This window comes from Arachis hypogaea, chromosome 10 (assembly GCF_003086295.3).
Source record: "Arachis hypogaea cultivar Tifrunner chromosome 10, arahy.Tifrunner.gnm2.J5K5, whole genome shotgun sequence".
Taxonomy (NCBI): domain Eukaryota; kingdom Viridiplantae; phylum Streptophyta; class Magnoliopsida; order Fabales; family Fabaceae; genus Arachis; species Arachis hypogaea.
In genome coordinates this window covers 70,392,813-70,399,613 of record NC_092045.1, presented here as the reverse complement: position 1 = coordinate 70,399,613, position 6,801 = coordinate 70,392,813, and the positions used below count along the sequence as shown (strand labels likewise).

The following is a 6,801-nucleotide window of genomic DNA, read 5'->3' as shown; positions in this document are numbered from 1 at the left end:
TACGCTTTTTGGCATTGTTTTTATATAGTTTTTAGTGAGTTTGAGCTACTTTTAGGGATGTTTTCATTAGTTTTCATGTTAAATTCACATTTCTGGACTTTACTATGAGTTTGTGTGTTTTTCTGTGATTTCAGGTAAATTCTGACTGAAATTGAGGGATTTGAGCAAAACTCTGAAGAAGGCTGACAAAAGGACTGCTGATGCTGTTGGAATCTGACCTCCCTGTACTCGAAATGGATTTTCTGGAGCTACAGAACTCCAATTGGCGCGCTCTCAACGGCGTTGGAAAGTAGACATCCAGGGCTTTCCAGCAATATATAATAGTCTATACTTTATTCGAAGAATGACGACGTAACTTGGCGTTGAACGCCAAGTACATGCTGCTGTCTGGAGTTAAACGCCAGAAAAACGTCATTATCCGGAGTTGAACGCCCAAAACACGTCATAACTCAGAGTTCAACTCCAAGAGATGCCTCAGCTCGTGAATTAATCAAGCTCAACCCAATCATATACCAAGTGGGCCCCGGAAGTGGATTTATGCATCAATTACGTACTCATGTAAACCCTAGTAGCTAGTCTAGTATAAATAGGACATTTAACTATTGTATTAGACATCTTTGGTCTCAGTTTTGTTTTATTCTTCATCCTAAGAGATCATTGATCACGTTAGGGAGGCTGGCCATTCGGCCATGCCTGAACCTCTTTTACTTATGTATTTTCAACGGTGGAGTTTCTGCACACCATAGATTAAGGGTGTGGAGCTCTGCTGTACCTCAAGTATTAATGAAGTTCTATTTTCTTTTATTCAAATCTCTCTTATTCTTATTCCAAGATATTCATTCATACCCAAGAACATGATGAATGTTATGAGTCAGATTACCCTCATTATCATTCTCACTTATGAACGCGCGTGATTGACAACCACTTCCGTTCTACATGAAACAGAGATTGAATGCGTATCTCTTAGATTCCCAAACAGAATCTTCGTGGTATAAGCTAGATAGATGGCGGCATTTATGAGGATCCGGAAAGTCTCACCTTGTCTGTGGTATTCCGAGTAGGATCCTGGGAATCCGGAAAGTCTAACCTTGTCTGTGGTATTCCGAGTAGGATTCCGGTAATGAATGACTGTGACGTGCTTCAAACTTGTAACCTGCTGGGCGTTAGTGACAGACGCAAAAGAGGGATTCTATTCCAGTAGGGGAGGGAACCAACCGGTGATTAGCCGTACTGTGACAGAGTGCGTGAGCATTAGTTTTCACTGCGAGGATGGGATGTAGCCATCAGCCATGGGTGATGCCTCCAGACGATTAGCCGTGCGACTGACAACCGCATAGGATCATTTTCCCGAGAGGATGAAAGTAGCCACAGTTGATGGTGAACCCCTACACAAAGCTTGCCATGGAAAGGAGTAAGAAGGATTGAGTAGAAGCAGTAGGAGAGCAGGCGTCCTTGGGCTCTACAGCATCTCCATCCGCTTATCTGAAATTCCCACCAATGAATCTGCATAAGTATTCTATCCCTTTTATTATTGCTTTTTATTTATTATTTATTCCAAAAATCACAATTCCCCTTTTTTCTGCCTAACTGAGATTTGCAAGGTGACCATAGCTTGCTTCATACCAACAATCTCTGTGGGATCGACCCTTACTCACGTAAGGTTTATTACTTGGACGACCCAGTACACTTGCTGGCTAGTTGAACGGAGTTGTGTTCACTCGTGCCAAATTCTTAAATTCCATAATTCCACAATAAAAACAATTCGAAGAATAGTGATCACAATTTCGTCCACCATTAGATTAGGTATTTTTCTTCAGAGTTCTTAAGAATGAATTCTAGTATTTCAATGTGATGTTCTTATCATCACCAAAGCTGATTGATTCTCATCAATTTAGCTCTTGAATGCAATGTCCTGCTGAAGCTTGGCTAGCCATGTCTAATTTCTTTAGACTAAAGTATTAGACTAACATTGCATGATTCCTGGAATTCTCATTAAGAAATTTGATATCCTTATTTTTCTTTTTCACTTAATTTTTGAAAAATCCAAAAAAAAATTATAAAATCTTAAAACCAAAAATATTTTTGTTTCTTATTGGGTTTAGTGTCTCATTTTAGGTTTGGTGTCAATTGCATGTTTCTGTTCTTCTTGCATTTTCCGTATTCACTTATGTGTCTTAATTGATCTTCAAGTTGTTCTTGATGATTTCCTTGTTATGATCTTTAAATTCTCTTGTCTTGAATGTTTTGTTGTTTCTCATATGCATTCTCATTTTGTTAGTGTCAATAGTATACAAACTTCTAAGTTTGGTGTCTTGCATGCATTGTTTATTTAATCCTAGTTTCATTTTGATTATTCCTCATTATTAAAAATCCAAAAAAAAATTTATGTGTGTCTTTTCAAGTCAATAATACAGAGAATTGAAGATTCAGAACATTCAGTAGAGGAATTACAGAGAAAAAGCTGGGCGTTCAAAACGCCCAGTGAGGAAGGAAAACTGGCGTTTAAACGCCAGCCAAGGTGCGTGGCTGGGCGTTTAACGCCCAAAAGGGGTGAGTTTTGGGCGTTAAACGCCAGAATGGTACCATTTTGAGCGTTTAACGCCAGGATGGCACAAGAGGGAAGATTCTGTTTTTAATTCAAATTTTTTTCAAGTTTTCAAAATTTTTCAAAATCATATCTTTTCAATCATATATTTTCAAAATCAATTTCTTTCCATTTTCAAAATTACTTGCTAACAATTAATGATTTGATTCAACATTTCAATTATATTGCCTTTTCTGTTGAGAAAGGTTTAATGTCTGAATCATATCTCTTAAATTTCTTGTTAGCCAAGTCATTAATTTTCAAAATCAAATCTTTTTAAATTGTTTTTCAATCATATCTTTTCAATCATATATTTTTATCACAATTTTTTTCAAAATAGTTTTCATTCATATCTTTTTTATTTCTAATTTCAAAATCTTTTTCAAAAATCACTTTATTTCTTTCCCAATCATATTTTTCGAAAATCATTCTTCAACTTTTCAAAAATTTTTTAAAATCTTTTTAATTTATTTTTGAAAATTTCTTCCCCTCTTCTCACTTCCTTCTATTTATGGACTAACACTCCTCCTCAATGCACAATTCGAACTCTATCTTTCTTGATAAGTTCAAATTCTTCTACCTCTTCTTTCTATTTTTCTCTTCCTCTGACACCTTAAGGAATCTCTATACTGTGACATAGAGGATTCCATATTTTCTTGTTATCTTCTCTTTCATATGAGCAGGAGCAAAGACAAAAGCATTCTTGTTGAGGCTGACCCTGAACCTGAAAGGACCTTGAAGCGAAAGCTAAGAGAAGCTAAAGCACTACTCTCTGTAGAGGACCTAACAGAAATCTTCAAACAAGAAGAAGACATGACAGCCGAAAACAACAATGCAAGGAAGGTGCTGGGTGATTTTACTGCACCTACTCCCGACTTCTATGGGAGAAGCATCTCTATCCCTGCCATTGGAGCAAACAACTTTGAGCTTAAGCCTCAATTAGTTCTCCAATGCAACAGAATTGCAAGTTCCATGGACTTCCATTGGAAGATCCTCATCAGTTTTTAGCTGAGTTCTTGCAAATCTGTGACACTGTCAAGACTAATGGGGTTGACCCTGAGGTCTACAGACTTATGCTATTCCCTTTTGCTGTAAGAGACAGAGCTAGAATATGGTTGGACTCACAACCTAAAGAAAGCCTGAACTCTTGGGAAAAGCTAGTCAATGCCTTCTTGGCAAAGTTCTTTCCACCTCAAAAATTGAGTAAGCTTAGAGTGGAAGTCCAAACCTTCAGACAGAAGGAAGGTGAATCCCTCTATGAAGCTTGGGAAAGATACAAACAATTGATTAGAAAGTGTCCCTCTGATATGCTTTCTGAATGGAGCATCATAGGTATCTTCTATGATGGTCTGTCTGAATTGTCCAAGATGTCATTGGACAGCTCTGCTGGAGGATCTCTTCATCTGAAGAAGACGCCTGCAGAAGCTCAAGAGCTCATTGAAATGGTTGCAAATAACCAATTCATGTACACTTCTGAAAGGAATCCTGTGAACAATGGGACAAATCAGAAGAAAGGAGTTCTTGAGCTTGATACTCTGAATGCCATACTGGCTCAGAACAAAATATTGACTCAGCAAGTCAATATGATTTCTCAAAGTCTATTTGGAATGCAAGCTACACCAGGCAGTACTAAGGACGCTTCATCTGAAGAAGAAGCTTATGATCCTGAGAACCCTTCAATGGAAGAGGTGAATTACATGGGAGAACCCTATGGAAACACCTATAATCCTTCATGGAAAAATCATCCAAATCTCTATGGAAGGATCAACAGAGACCTGAACAAGGTTTCAACAACAATAATGGTGGAAGAAACAGGTTTGGCAATGGCAAGCCTTTTCCATCATCTTCTCAGCAACAGACAAAGAATTCTAAGCAGAGCCACTCTGACTTAGCAACTATGGTCTCTGATCTAATCAAAACCACTCAAAGTTTCATGACTGAAACAAGGTCCTCCATTAGGAATTTGGAGGCACAAGTGGGTCAGCTGAGTAAGAAAGTTACTGAACTCCCTCCTAGTACTCTTCCAAGCAATACAGAAGAGAATCCAAAAGGAGAATGCAAGGCTATTAATATGACCCACATGGCCGAACTTGGAGAGGAGGAAGAGGCAGTGATCGCCATTGAGGAAGACCTCAATGGACGTCCACTGGCCTCCAATGAGTTCCCTAATGAGGAACCATGGGAATCTGAGGCTCATAATGAGACCATAGAGATTCCATTGGATTTACTTCTGCCATTCATGAGCTCTGATGAGTATTCTTCCTCTGAAGAGGATGAAGATTTCACTGAAGAGCAAGTTGCTAAATACCTTAGAGCAATCATGAAACTAAATGACAAGTTATTTGGTAATGAGACTTGGGAGGATGAACCCCCTTTGCTCACCAAAGTACTGGATGACTTGACTAGGCAGAGATTACCTTAAAAGAGACAGGACCCTGGGAAGTTCTCAATACCTTGTACCATAGGCACCATGACCTTTGAGAAGGCTCTGTGTGACCTAGGGTCAAGCATAAACCTCATGCCTCTCTCTGTAATGGAGAAGCTAGGGATCTTTGAGGTACAACCTGCAGAAATTTCACTAGAGATGGCAGACAATTCAAGAAAACAAGCTTATGGACTTGTAGAGGATGTTCTGGTAAAAATTGAAGACCATTACATCCCTGCTGATTTCATAGTCCTAGAGACTGGGAAGTGCATGGATGAATCCATCATCCTTGGCAGACCCCTCCTAGCCACAGCGAAGGTTGTGATTGATGTTGACAGAGGAGAATTGATCATTCAAGTGAACGAAGAATCCTTTGTGTTTAAGGCTCAAGGATATCCCTCTGTAACCATGGAGAGGAAGCATGAAGAGCTTCTCTCAAAACAGAGTCAAACAGAGCCCCCACAGTCAAACTCTAAGTTTGGTGTTGGGAGGCCACAACCAACTTCAAAGTTTGGTGTTGAACCCCCATCTTCAAACTCTAAGTTTGGTGTTGGGAGGTTCCAACATTGCTCTGAGTGTCTATGAGGCTCCATGAGAGCCCACTGTCAAGCTACTGACATTAAAGAAGCGCTTGTTGGGAGGCAACCCAATGTTATATTTATCTATTTTCTTTTGTTATTTTGTGTTTTCTGTAGGTTGATGATCATATGAAGTCACAAAATCAATTGAAAAAGCAAAAACAGAATGAAAAAATAGAAAGAAAAACAGCACACCATGGAGGAAAACTTGATGGCATTTAAACGCCAGTGAAGACTGCAAATGGGCGTTTAACGCCCAGTCTGGCACCATTCTGGGCGTTTAACGCCAGAAAGGGGCACCAGACTGGCGTTTAACGCCAGGAATAGGCAAGGAGCTGGCGTTAAACGCCAAAAATGGGCACCAGCCCGGCGTTTAACGCCAAGATTGGCAGAAGGAGCATTTTTGCTCGCCACTTGGTGCAGGGATGAATTATCCTTGACCCCACAGGATCCCCACCTACGCCACCACTCTCTCTCTTCTTAACCCATTCACCAATCACCTCAATACCTCTTCCCCAAAAACCCCTCACCTATCAAATCCTACCATTCTCTTCACCACTCACATCCATCCTTTATAAAACCCCACCTACCTTACCATTCAAATTCAAACCACTTTCCCTCCCAAACCTACCCATAATGGCCGAACCTTACCCCTCTCTCCACCCCTATATAAACCCATCTTCACCCCTTCATTTCCACACAAACTAAACACTACTTCTTCCCCCTTAGCCGAAACACAAAGCCCCCTTCATCTCCTCTATTTCTTCTTCTTCTACTCTCTTCTTTCTTCTTTTGCTCGAGGACGAGCAAACCTTCTAAGTTTGGTGTGGTAAAAGCGTTGCTTTTTGTTTTTCCATAACCATTTATGGCACCTAAGGCCAGAGAAATCTCTAGAAAGAGGAAAGGGAAGGCAAAAGCATCTACCTCCGAGCCATGGGAGATGGAGAAATTCATCTCAAGGGTGCATCAAGACCACTTCTATGAAGTTGTGGCCAAGAAGAAGGTGATACCCAAGGTCCCTTTTCAAACTCAAAAAAAGGTCAACTTTAATTAAAGGTTGGACCAAGTCCTCATGGATATCTGTGTGAAAGGAGCTCAAAGCAAACAAGAGATCCCACTCATCATGAAATCCTTGAGATGCCTCAAGGGATGCACTTTCCTCCATAAAACTATTGGGAGCAAATCAACACCTCCCTAGGAGAATTGAGTTCCAA

The 6,801-nt window shown here is 40.0% G+C and overlaps 1 non-coding gene across 1 annotated transcript; it reads right to left on the bottom strand.

The window, feature by feature from the left end:
- Window positions 1-3,789: 3,789 nt before the first annotated feature.
- On the bottom strand, window positions 3,790-3,897 carry LOC112719523 (small nucleolar RNA R71). Its single transcript, XR_003161821.1, has one exon. It is a non-coding gene; the product is annotated as a small nucleolar RNA R71 (small nucleolar RNA).
- Between the last annotated feature and the right edge of the window lie 2,904 nt (window positions 3,898-6,801).